Below are 12,548 nucleotides of genomic sequence, written 5' to 3' on the forward strand. Positions count from 1 at the left end.
GTGGCAGGCTCTCGGCAAAGCATGACTGGATGTTTTCAGTGGGTGGTATATCTGGAGAACGTACTGGCTGCGCCAAAAAAATGGTTCAAATGGCTCTGAGCACTATGGGACTCGCGCGGTTCCAGACTGAAGCGCGTAAAACCGCTCGGCCACAGCGGCCGGCACCACGCCAACAGCCAACACCCTTTGTATTGAGAAAGGTTATGAGAGCGTAAGCAACGTGCGGTCGTAAGTTATCTTGTTGAAAGTTAACTTCACAGTGACCTCGAAGATAAGGCACAGCCACCAGCCTCAACACAACAACATCTGTGGTCATCGGACCCCTAGAACTTAGAACTACTTAAATCTAACTAACCTAAGGACATCACATACATCCATGCCCGAGGCAGGATTCGAACCTGCGACCGTAGCGGTCGCGCGGTTCCAGACTGAAGCGCGTAAAACCGCTCGGCCACAGCGGCCGGCGCCACGCCAACAGCCAACACCCTTTGTATTGAGATAGGTTATGAGAGCGTAAGCAACGTGCGGTCGTATGTTATCTTGTTGAAAGTTAACTTCACAGTGACCTACAAGGTAAGGCACAGCCACCAGCCTCAACACAACAACACCAGTAACGCAATGACTTTTGTCCACATTACCAGCTACGTGGACTACCTCTATCGTGATGGCGTATGCAGAACCGGCACTCGTGCACAAATGCGACAGCCCATTTCCTGATTAAATGTACGTGACTTGACCGTACGATCCGGCATGGCCGACCGAAATGATGACAGCCCTGTCAGGACCTAGTCGTTTGGTGCCGTTGAGATCCTGCACGGCCCTGAGCGTGGCCGGCGATTCCACATTCGCACGACAGTCGGTGGATCCTGGGCTACGAGACCAGCAATACCTCAGAAAGATAAGCCATAGTCTAAGTAGGCCATGGTCCTGCCACTGTCGAATGAGTCTAATGCTGTTGACGTTTCTCCTGCTTAGACGAGGCACAGCATTACCTTCTTACAATCAATCAGTATTTTCCGGTGTGTACTTTTTTCATTACATGCAAAATGTAAATGGCTAACATCTATCTACCTTCTGGGGTTGCGCTGAAATCTTAGCCATTTGTATAGCCAAGCGTGTCGTACACTTAAAGCCAAATTAACTTTGTTGCGTTTTAATGGGCAGCAGTATGTTGTTCCAGTTAAGGTAATTTCTTGCGGGGTTACGTTTTCGTGGCCAGTGAAGACGCTACAGCATTTGTGGGTGGTTGTTCTACACTTTTGGGCATACACTTCCTGAATGGAATCTACTCACTGCAGAAACATAACCACTAGAGGTGGCGCAGAGGACAATACAGTGCTTGCAGGACCGGGGTTCAACATCCTGCCCATTCACATTTAGCGGTACTGTGGTTTCCCAAAGTAACTTAAGACAAAGGGCGGAATAACTTCTTTCAAAAGGGACACAGCCCGTTTCCTTACTCATACTTTCCAACCCGAACTTGGACTACGAAATGTGTTACCTCGGAACACGAGTACATATTTAATCCAAAAACACAGTCTTCCACTGCCAAGCCGATTAATTTTCTTTGTGCTCTCGAAAAAATCACACAGACGGTGAAGGTGGTTCAAAATGGTTCAGATGGCTCTGACCACTATGGGACTTAGCGTATGAGGTCATCACTCCCCTAGACTTAGAACTACGTAAACCTAACTAAGCTAAGGACATCACACACATCATTGCCCGGGGCAGGATTCGAACCTACCACCGGTGTAGCAGCTCGGTTCCTGACTGAAGCGCCTAGAACTGCTCGGCCACAGCGGCCGACACTGATGGTAGCCAAACCAGATTGGATTACATAGTGAGCAAGTCAGCGTTTCCTCTTCCCACGAGTCGGCTTCGTCGTCTCCCGGGACTCACGTGCCGCTGCTGCTGTATAGGTAGAGAAAGGAAGCTGCTTCCCCCGTAGCGCCACCGGAAGCCACGTGGGGGCTCTCGTAGGCTTGGTGGCTGCTTTGTCCCCTGCAGCTATCCTGTTTACTTGCCGCCAAGACCGAAACAATCGCCGCAGCACTTCCGCCTGTGAAGCCGAATCACTGGCCGCGGAAGGCGAGACAGACAAACGTTGTTTTATGCCTAGCGCGTCAAGTAGTGACTCAGACTCCGTTTGAGGGAAGCTGCGCTCTTTGTAGGCCTCGTTTGTGAAAGCTGTAACACCGTCGGTTTTGTTTTAATTGTTAAGTTTTAGAATAATCTAGCAGCTAAACCTATCTGACCGTGTCTAGTAGTCAAGGAGGATCGGTTCGCCGGCCGGGGTGGCCGAGCGGTTCTAGGCCCTTCAGTCTGGAACTACGCGACCGCTACGGTCGCAGATTCGAATCCTGTCTCGGGCATGGATGTGTGTGATGTCCTTAGGTTTGTTAGGTTTAAGTAGTTCTACGTTCTAGGGGACTGATGACCTTAGAAGTTAAGTCCCATAGTGCTCAGAGCCATTTGAACCATTTATTATTTTTTTTATTTATTTATTTATTTTTTTTTTTTTTTTGGAGGATCGGTTCAGGCACGGCAGATGCTACAAAGAATTTTGCCTGCTTAATAACATTATACTCAGGAAATTTAGAATTTGCTATCGTCAATATCCTTGTAAGTTTGCACTATATAAATAGTAAAGTAATATGTTCTTACCACATTCGTCTTACACAGTTTCTCGCGTGTACTCTCACAACGGATCCAATACGCTGAATATCGTCACACAGTATTATAGTAACGCGCACCGTGTTGCACACTACAATCCATTGGCAACCGTGGCGGTTGGTGCAACACGTATGATCGTCTCTTTGTATTTTTGTATTAATTTCTTTGGTAAAAATAAACACTATTTGTCACTAACTGGTTTAATTATAACGATTTACTGAAGGTCAATCCACGACGATGGGGACACACTCTACCGATATTATTACCGTTACACCATCACAACGACTCTGTACACACTCTGAGCGACATTATCACTGCTCCGGCACGAGACAATCGATCGTTTACCTACCCTTGGCCTGTGCGAGTTATCTCTAAGTAAGAGATCGTGAAACACAAAGATCCATTGAGGAACGTGCAGAAATTAATTTTACTCCAATGGACGAAGAGAGAATGTCACTTCATGGAGAGGAAATATGAGAATAGTGCAGTTTTATGCTGATACAAATTAGGTATATTTCAGCTATAATTTAGTAACATTAAATACAAGAAAAAACTTTAGTAACTCAACCCGGAATTGCAATGACTGACTCTAACATCTCCATATTCAGAGGTATTTTCTGTCTCTTTATTGACTCATCACAGCTCACTGGTACTTTCTACTTGTGTTTGTGTAGCCACTCTACGTGACTGGAATGGAGCACCATGATGAACGTATGGCACTGATGGCTGAGTGTCCCTGCCTGGGGAACTCCGGCTGTCGAGTTGCAAGTCACTCCAGTAGACATTGGGGACCTTCGTGTCGATGATGAGGGCGGCACAACACCCAGTCCCCGAGCAGAGAAAATCTCCAACCTAATCGAGATTCGAACTCGGGCCTCCTGCACAGCAGTCAGACTCGCTGACCACTCAGCTAACGGTGCGGACCAGGGATGAAGCAAATACTACAAAAATACAGGCGACTATAATGATGAAAGCTGAAATAAGTAGGCCTAAGTAAAATTTGTGCTACGGGCAGGACTTGAACTGGGGCCTCCTTGCTTAGTAATGGACTGCCCAAGTACAATGCTCTCCCTAACATAAACTTGAATCCAAGAAGGAGAAAATAAGCTGAAGATGTGAAGTTTGTGTTACGGAGGGCATTGGACTATGGTAGTCCGTGCAGCTAGGTGTGTTAGCTGTAGTGCTGTGGCGCTGTACTGGCTAACACACCTTCCTAGTAAGCGCCGGCACGGTAACTCAGCGTGTTCGGTCAGAGAGCTGGTTGGCCTCTGTAATAAAAAATATGAGTGGAAGGATCAACAAACGAACTTTAACGGATGTCATGTGATGTCCGCAAAGACCCAATACAACGATCAACAACGAACAAAATGGAAAAAAAAGTAAGCAGGGAGACCCAGGTTCGAGTCCTGGACATGGCACAAATTTTAATTCATTTCATCAGCTTTTATTACTGTCACAGATAAAGATGAGACTCAAATGTCTCGAGGAAAATTTAATTAATACAGGCGACATTTCGCCACCTAACCCGAATGGCACACTCGGATAAAGAGATTTCATCTGGAAGCAATGAGTATAACACAAGATACATTAATGTTATAATACTATCTGGGCACCTGGAGCTGGCAGCATGCTGCCGAAAGGCGTTGTGCTAACTAGTTTTGAAACATAAAGATACAGAAAAATTGTGATTGAAGTAGAAAAGTGTGAATTTTACAGAAAGCCCTAGCGAGAAAAGTTGCCTGTTACCGTGCGTAGACAGCTTCGATTTTATGGAGGGAAATGCTCGGATATTCTGTCGGAGTATATGCCCAGATGTGTGCTGAAGAAATAGTGTGACTTAGCAGATCTCTACAGTTTTAAATCGTGGCATTCGGTGTTAGCAACATCTGTGGTGGACGCGATAGACAATTGTAAGTGACATCGATGTCACACCACATCGTCGCTCTTGCAGTTAGCCTGTAAGGGTATTTCGGGGTCTGTCAGGAAACATTTTAGCAATGTACGAGTAATATAACGCGCCAATAGTTGTAATTACAAACAAGCAAAACTTCCGTCGGCAACGAGCCTTGTAGCGGACACGTGAGTATTCTGCAGCACGAGGCACGCTGTTTTGAGTGTTACGTTACAAAATGCTTTTGCAGTACCAGAAAGAAGGAACTAGGGACATTACGTTAGCGAGTACCAAGAGCTGCCGTTGGTTCTATGGTCTACATTACAGGGCTTGGATAGTGGAGGAAAAAAGAAAAAGACGTGTATTCGCGAGTTAACACCGCTCTGTCATTCTAAGTTCCGTCGTTTGTATAAAACCCGAGGAAGAATTCCGAGATTTTTATCCATCTGGTCATTCCTAATACGGGAGGAGTCAGAGCTGCATCTTTAAGAAACACGTTCCGATGAGAAATTAGAACCATTTTTCATTTCTTGACATTATCTTACGACCTGCAAGTTGTGTGACAAGATTCGCACGTCTACCCACTACGTAATAAATGCCTCTTCTCGGCCTACAGCCTACAAAGGCACTTCTTCAAGTGGACACGTATGACTGATGATCGCAGTGGTGAATCACAGACTTTTATCGACGGAACGGCGGGAATAACCTCAATAACGCACTGATCTTGCAAAGAGTGAAATCTTTTATTTCAGGCCATGTTAGTATCAGACAAGCACACTGACTGTCTGACAAAGTCGATTATAATCCGAGCCACCCACGAGGATGTTAGGCTCGGCAGTCAGTCTGTATCCTGCTGTCGACAAGTGGCGTGACTGACAACGAAATTCACCTTCTACGTCGAGTCTGTCGTCGTCGTCAAAAATACTAATGCAACACGTGCTCACTATCTCTATGGCAGTCACACAAGACAACATTCAAACTTCACGATGCGAAAGAGTACGTCTGGCACAAATTAATCCCGTTTTGGGCGACTGTGAACGATGTCATACGACTTTATTACTTATTTCCTAGGACTGGTATGATAAAATGATCACTCATTTTCATCACTGTTACTTATTTGTGGCCGGCCGATGTGGCCGAGCGGTTTTAGGCGCTTCAGGCCTGAACGCGCTGCTGCTACGGTCGCAGGTTCCAATCCTGCCTCGATCTTGGATGTGTGTGATGTCCTTAGGTTAGTTAGGTTTAAGTAGTTCTAAGTCTAGGGGAGAGATGACCTCAGATGTTAAGTCCCAAAGTGCTTAGAGCCTTTTGAACTTATTTGCGGTAACAGCTTTATTCGCTCCAGATAATTTCCGCATTTTGAAGAGACAACAGTTTCGCCAGGTGGCTGACTTGCGACTATCAGTTTATTTTACAATCGATTTCGGTCTGCTGTCATCTGTAACATATCATTTTCCGGGTGTATCCGTGTGATAGTCCAGTCCGCTATTTCAGTCGTAAGGCCTACTTTTAGGTTGCAGGATGAGTGACGTTTTCTACAGTTTGGAGGTGGAGGACTAGTGCTTCCCTACTCCTCCTAAAGGGGTGATAATCGAACCACACGAGGTTGATCTCAATTTTCCCGTGACGGCCAGCGTTTTCCAACACCCGTTGCAGAGAAACTTCTGAAAATATGGGAAGAAGTAGCACCTTGTAGAACTGTTATAAGTGGGAGCAGAAAATGGCCAGTGAAAATGCTTACATCCTGCTGCTGGAAGGCCTAAATGTTACGCCTAAGCTTTTTGTGAGGAATTGAGGAGTCAGCTGACAGCCTTCTCAAGTACTTGCGGTGCTGTGTAGTCTCTGAGGCAGTGTTTGTGAAGCCAGTAGGTAGTGATGAGCGATCAATCAAGCTATTTTTGCAGAACGGAAAGTCTGCGAGAAGAAAAAGTTTGTTCCCTTGAGCAAGCAGGGAATTCTGTTTAGGCACATTCCGGATTTCTAGCTGCGCGTTGCTCTTCAGTAAGTGTGCTCTTGTCTGTTAGGCAGGGAGCTTACGTCTGTTCGCGGAGCGAGTAGCTAGCTGGACGGTAGTGTTTTAGTCGGACATGGTGAGATTTAATAGAACCGAACAAATCATATTTGTTTCCTCGGAATTTTGAGAGTGGTTTTTTGTGTGTGACCTTATCGGCTTTGAGGTGTATTCTTGGTCTGAAGATTATGGGCGTAAGTTGTGAGGAGCCAACTGGAGGCGGGTGTACATATTCCAGGCCAATCCTCGCATCATGGAAGCAGTCTGCAAACAGTTACACTGGTACAGGGCTTTGATTATTGACACTGGATTAGTGAGACGTTTGAACACGTCTCGTGGGTCAAAGCGAAGCTAACGACTCTTATTTCGACTGTTTTGCTTGTGGTGCACAGAATTAATCTGTGTTTGCCATAAACATTTCCGATTAACTCCGCGGAACAGTATGTCGCGTAATTTGTGTCACTGTTTTCAGATCGCCAGTGGACACGAGACATAAGAAATTAAAATACAGTTCTCCCTTACTCTTCAGCCTCAGTTGCACGTTTTTAATTACATAACATGTTTCGATTAGTCTCGATCATCTTCAGGTCTAACTACTTCCGTCAGCAACCAGTCCTGCCTGTATCAGAACCTCACATCGGAGTACTCTGATATGATGATCCAGACTGATCGAAACATGTCTTGTAAATACAAACGTACAGCTGAGACTGAGGAATAAGTAAGAACTGCTGTGATATCAATGCAGTTTCTGTTTCTCTTGGGAGAAATATGTCGGCTATAGGGAGTTTGAAACCTCCCCTCAGAAAATTTTATGAATTACTGCACTGGTTAACCCCTTACGTCATTTGGTTTTCAAACAGCTGAGCAGAACTGAACGTACTCAGACATTTCTCTCTTTACTTATTCTGATCATCACTAAACTGACACACAATATTTTTAGCGCAATGCAATCTGACTTTCAATAATCCCTACAAAAGAAAGGCCCTGACTAACAATAACCTATACGTTTCATGAATCACTTACCTCACAAAAATCTTCGTGACTCGAACTACTGCAATACAGCGAGACCCAATACTGCCCGCTAAATAAAGGATTCTAACTACTGAAGACACTAACTCCTGATAGGCATAGTTAGCAAATGAAAGATTTTGATAGAGAACAAACAATGTATTTACCTTAATAATATTCAAAAGTCATCATATACATATAAGTTCATGATATATAGTATTACAAATTTACTCTTTCTGATGGACACACGTCTAGATCGTTCACTCTCAAAATTCTGCCGTCTCTCTCCCCGCATCCACCACTGCTGGCGGCTCACCTCCAACTGCGCAACGCTACGCGCTTTTCACATCAAGATGGTTCAAATGGCTCTGAGCACTATGGGACTCAACTGCTGTGGTCATAAGTCCCCTAGAACTTAGAACTACTTAAACCTAACTAACCTAAGGACATCACTCACATCCATGCCCGAGGCAGGATTCGAACCTGCGACCGTAGCGGTTGTGCGGTTCCAGACTGTAGCGCCTTTAACCGCTCGGCCACTCCGGCCGGCGCTGTTCACATCCCTACGGTCTCAGGTTCGAATCCTGCCTCGGGCATGGATGTGTGTGATGTCCTTAGGTTAGTTAGGTTTAAGTAGTTCTAAGTTCTCGGGGACTGATGACCTCAGATGTCGAGTCCCATAGTGCTCAGAGCCATTTGAACCATTTGTTCACATCCAACTGCCGGCCGAAGTGGCCGTGCGGTTAAAGGCGCTGCAGTCTGGAACCGCAAGACCGCTACGGTCGCAGGTTCGAATCCTGCCTCGGGCATGGATGTTTGTGATGTCCTTAGGATTAACTAGTTCTAAGTTCTAGGGGACTAATAACCTCAGCAGTTGAGTCCCATAGTGCTCAGAGCCATTTTCACATCCAACTGCCCAACACTACAATAGCAAATATTCCAACCATGCAAATGAGCCACAGACTGCACACAGCACAGTCAGTGATTTTCATACAGAGCGCTACGTGGCACTAGCAACATAAAAACCTAAACAGCCTACTTACAAGTTAAAATGGTGTAACACCCAGACGAAAGTTTGCACAATTAGCGTAAAGGTGGCGCACACGAGTTCCCTCCCTCAGGTTACCTCGACGACTGTGGTGTCAGGAACTGCATCCAGTCCCTGTATGTCCATCTTTTCACAGACGGTTGCGGGACATCGGCTGTCCCGTGCAGAATGTCTAAATTGTTATTTTATTGGGCTACCGGTTTCGGCGATATGTTGCGTCATCTTCGTGTCCCTGGACCGGCGTGTAGGAGGATTCCCACCTTTAGTCCAGTCAAAATAGGTGCCAGCATCCAGTACCAATTTTCCGTACATTTTTGAGACAGCGATCAGTTCAAAAATCACGGATACCAAGCACTGAATGCTGGCTCCTATTTTGACTGGGAATCCTACTACACGCCGGTCCGGGAACCTGAAGATGGCTTATATATCGCCGAAACAGGTAGACGGCCAAAGGTGTTTGAATTGACATTCCGTCCTGAACTGCATTCGTACACACATTTAAATAATATAATGAAATTTACGACGTCCTAAAATCTTGGACCCTGTGCTAGACGGAATTAACGCTATAGAAAAGAAAGAAGATGTGGATGTAGACGTCAATGGCACTTCAGAGTACGAGGGAGACCTGCTGCTACTGGCGCCAACTCCTGTTGCGAGAAAATTGTTGGCTGCCTGGAATTTAAGAATGAGTCGTTTCCAGTGGGGCGCCGCGGCGCACGGTCCGTGTCCTTGCGGCAGGTCGGCACACGCCTGCCACCCACGTACCGAAATAGCCGCTCCGGCAGAAGGCGGGGCCGGCCGGTCGATGAGGCCTCGTGCCGTGGACTGGGCGACCCCGTCCCAGCCACCAGCCGGCACTGGGACGCAGTTTGAACCGCAGCTTGCGGGAAATCTCCACAGCTCCGCGACTGTCACGGAATTGCCACACAAGGTCAGTCAGAGGTAGTCTCTTTGTGAAAGGTACCACCGCAGCGCAGTTTTCTTTCGTATTATTTTAACCCACGAATAAAAAAAATACATTCTCGTACTAAACTAACTATTAGCGCTTTAGCATGACAATAATAATAATAATATTAATAATAATAATAATAACATAAACTTATAAAACAACATGTCAAGGTCAGTCAGAGGTAGTCTCTTTGTGAAAGGTACCACCGCAGCGCAGTTTTCTTTCGTATTATTTTAACCCACGAATAAAAAAAAATACATTCTCGTACTAAACTAACTATTAGCGCTTTAGTATGGCAATAATAATAATAATAATAATAATAACATAAACTTATAAAACAACATGTTCCCACGTACAAGTATGCACCACAAAATGTACTGGAGAACGATGAATACAAATTATACTGGAACAGAACCATTATAACAGATAAAACAACACCACATAACAAACCTGACATCATACTTATCAATAAAGAGAAGAAATTAACACAACTAATCGAAATATCCATACCCAATACAACAAATATACAAAAGAAAACAGGAGAAAAAATTGAAAAATATATCCAACTGGCTGAGGAAGTCAAGGACATGTGGCATCAGGATAAAGTTGACATTATACCAATTATACTATCAACTACAGGAGTCATACCACACAATATCCACCAGTACATCAATGCAATACAGCTACATCCAAACTTATGTATACAACTAAAGAAATCTGTAATTATTGACACTTGTTCAATTACCCGAAAGTTCCTAAATGCAATGTAACATATACCGTACAGTTAAAAGGAAGCCACGCTTGATCAAGGTCCGTGTCACCTTCCATTTTTAACCAGACATAACGTCTGAGATAAGAAAGAAATAATAATAACTGCGTGTGGTCGAATGGCTGGTTCCAAGCCTTTCTATCGGTCGCCACTTCCGTAGGTAAGTAGATTACAGTTGAACATCGCGTCGAAAGCGACATCCTTAGTGACGGAACACAAGCTTGGATTACGGCAGGATGGGGAAGGAAGTCGGCCACGCATGTTTCTAAGGAACCAACCCGCCATTTGCCTGCAGCGATTTAGGGAAATCACGGAAAACCTTGTAAGGTGTGAGGCAAATCCAACACCTTCCATGAAAACCCTGACATGATAGCAAATCCAGGAATATGTCACACAGCTCCGAATAAATCCTGACATTAAATTAACGAAAGTAATACGATCAGCGAGTGAGCAAATGAAATACCACAGACTAACACAAGAACGTCTAAATGCATGTCATACCTTCCTAGCGTGAAACAGAAGCAGTTCCGAGGGGAGAAACGAGAACAGAAGCCGAGAGCAGAGCCCTACGATAAGAGCGCGACAATGGGACACCCGCATCGCCGGCCGACCGCCAAGTTGTCCATCCCCCAGCCCATGTTAAAAGATACAGCCCTCCAGAAGAACAGTATAGATCTTACGATAAAACTAAAAGGGCAACACCAGCTGCAAGTTTTAGCGTGAGACTATACTCGTCTCTGTTACGTAGCGAACATTAAAAACATTGTTCCACCGCGAAAAGTATAACGTTCCTCATTGGATAGTTGCAAACACAGCCAGATAAATTTTTCTTAAACCAACTTCGGTAAACAGTAGTAAGGATAAGTTCGAGAGAGTTGCTACCGAGACGGCGAGGTGTGTGGAGCAGCACTGCCAGCCGCCCCTGATGCTGCCTAACCAACGACAAGGTAATGAAAGCACGCGATGCCGCATAAGAGCGCGTAAGGTTTCACTCAGAACTGCAGAAGTCTCATCTGTTGCATCCCTTTTTTACGTAATACTAGTGTCGATCGTCAGTTAAACTTCGTGGTATTCACAGTTGCTACTTGAAGTTAAAATCTGAAACGCGATGATTTTTCTGTTATATAATTCTTGAGAAGCCACATCAGCCACTGTAATTTACGACAAGTTAAATAAGTAATTGAAGGTAATTGAGGGTCACTGTAGACCATTTTTGATAGTTTTCTCTTTTATGAAACTTAATTTTAACCTAGATTATAGATGTGATATGGCATAGGTCATCCTTCGATCCATTATACAACTTGGAAACCCATTCAGGGAATATTCGTTCACATTTTTGTTGAATGCAGTTGGTTTTTATCATCTTGTATTAAAATATTTCCTTTTATCAATAGTACAATTTATAAACAATGTTTTGTGAGTAGAATAAAAATTCCAGTGGTAAACTTAACTGCTTTTTCGACGTTATTTTACCAGCTAACTAAAAATAGGAAAGCCTGGAACCCCTTCCACTAAATTTAGTTAGTATTAAGATTCTTTTACAGGGAGTGCAGTGGAGCTGACGTTGAAGTCATTAAGTATTTGATTATGTCATCGCTAGTCTCACTGAACTCTTCTGAACTCTACATGTCATGTGTGGTCTGGCGTCTCCTTACCAGCAACAGGTCCCAGGTTCAAACTAGTCAATTCCCAAAAAAACACGCTCAGAGCGTCGTTGCGCGAAAGTGGTAGGGAGACACGACTTAGAACAGACAGACACCACGCAGAATGTTAGTACCTAAATCTGTGTTGACAGACAGGGATTTGAACCGTCGTCTTCCCGAAAGCGAGCCCGCCAACGACCTGAGTGTCCCTTATCTACCCGTTATCCGACCGGGGAAAGGGGGCACGCAGTTCAGAGTGGAATTCGGACCACGTTTCGCTGCTGGCACCTCCTCACGTCGCTGACGGCTGAAGGATACGTCACAGGCACAACGAACATTTCTAGGATCCGGCCGGGATTCGATTCCGCAGTTAGGTTAGGTTAGTGGTGTTTAACGTCCCGTCGACAACGAGGTCATTAGAGACGGAGCGCAAGCTCGGGTTAGGGAAGGATGGGGAAGGAAATCGGCCGTGCCCTTTCAAAGGAACCATCCCGGCATTTGCCTGAAACGATTTAAGGAAATCACGGAAAACCGAAATCAGGATGGCCGGAGACGG

The sequence above is a fragment of the Schistocerca piceifrons genome, chromosome 4, assembly GCF_021461385.2.
Source record: "Schistocerca piceifrons isolate TAMUIC-IGC-003096 chromosome 4, iqSchPice1.1, whole genome shotgun sequence".
Classification (NCBI taxonomy): domain Eukaryota; kingdom Metazoa; phylum Arthropoda; class Insecta; order Orthoptera; family Acrididae; genus Schistocerca; species Schistocerca piceifrons.